This window comes from Sceloporus occidentalis, unplaced genomic scaffold (assembly GCF_023333645.1).
Source record: "Sceloporus occidentalis isolate IW3139 unplaced genomic scaffold, rSceOcc1.0.p SCAF_10, whole genome shotgun sequence".
Classification (NCBI taxonomy): Eukaryota; Metazoa; Chordata; class Lepidosauria; order Squamata; family Phrynosomatidae; genus Sceloporus; species Sceloporus occidentalis.
In genome coordinates, this window is record NW_028316990.1 from 21,368,725 (window position 1) to 21,370,310 (window position 1,586).

Here is a 1,586-nt window from a genome sequence, read left to right on the forward strand (position 1 = left end):
CCCCCTTTAGTGCCAGAGACTAGAGCCCTTCCCCCCCAGCCCTCTGCCGGCCTTCCAGAGCCCCCTTTGCCCCCACCCAGGAGGGCTAGCTAGGGCCCTTCGGAGGGGCCCTCAGCCCCACCAGCAGCGCCCCCCTCCATCTGGGGACTGGCATCCCCCCAAAACCCCCAGAGAGAGGCTGCCCTAGAGACAGGCCCCTCTGGCCTGCAGTGGGCACAGACTGGCAGCACAGCCAGCAAACCAGCCAACCCACCTGGCATGATAGAAAGGGGGCTTGTTTTACAAGGCAGGAACAGAACCTTGCCAATAGAATCTGTCAGCCTGGCTCCCTCCCTCCCTCCCTCCCCCTGGGTTGGATCCCAGCTCCCAGCATCCCCACCTCAGCTTAGGACCTTGGAAACCTCCATACAGCCCTCCCCAGGCCAAAGCCACACTGCAGCATTAAAACCGTTTGAGGCCACTTGAACTGCCACAAGACTATCCTGTGTGGAATCCTGGGATTTGTAGCTTGGCGAGGTGCATTTAGCCTGGTCCGTCAGGGAGCACTGGGGCCTCCCCAAACTCCAGATCCCAGGATCCCATCAGGACAGTAGAGCCATGGCAGCTGAAGTGTGGCTGCACCCCAAGTCTAGTGCTTTCTAAAAGAAAAAGCTAGCAAAAGGGGTCTGTAAATATTGTCAAGTGCGAAAGCATGCGAGAACATCGGACACAAGCCCTTTGGAGACCTCACCCCCTTTTAATACTGCTTTTTCTACTTTCAGCATCTAAAGCACTTTGCTAATGCAAGACCAAGTTCCACAAAAGCAAGAGCTTGCAATAAGAATTAAAAAGATTATCTTGGACTCATTACAAATTGGGGGCAACTGCCACCGTCACCCTTGAGAAACAAACGCCTCAGGAGCCAATGCCTGGCCTTTATGTGAAGCAGAGGAGTCCCCAACAAGAAGTGCTGGCTTCATCCCAATGGTGTGCAAACAGAAACTGCCCAGGCATCCGCCTCCCAGCCTTCTTCCTTTTAATACCAAACTCGCCCCGGACTTTGTCCTTCCTCAGGTAAACAAGCCGCTTGGTTGCTGCTGCTTTGGTGCAATTCAAGGAGAGAGAAGTGTATTCTGCTTAGGCTCTCACCACATTCTGACCCTGGCAATTAAAAGTAGCTCCAGTTTGGGCCCACTGTGTTTGTCGTTGTGTGCCTTCACATCATTCTCAACTTACAGAGACCCTAAGGCAAACCTTTCATGGGGTTTTCTTCGCAGGTTTGTTCAGAAGAGTTTTGCCATTGCCATCTTCTGAGGCTGAGAGAGTGTGACTTGCCCAGTCACCCAATGGGTTTCTATAGCTGACTGGGGATCCAAATCCTGATCCAGAGTCCTAGTCCAACACTCAAACCACTCCACCAGAATGTTCTCATAGCAAGTCCCTCCTAGGGTTTTCTTGGCCAGATTTCTCTAGAGGAGGCTTGCCCTTGCCTTCCTCTGAGGCTGAGGCAGTGTTACCCGGTGGGTTTCCATGGCTGTGCCAAGGAAAAAGGAACCCTCACCTTTCACACTTCTAGTCCAACAGGCTAAGCATTACAGCACACTGCA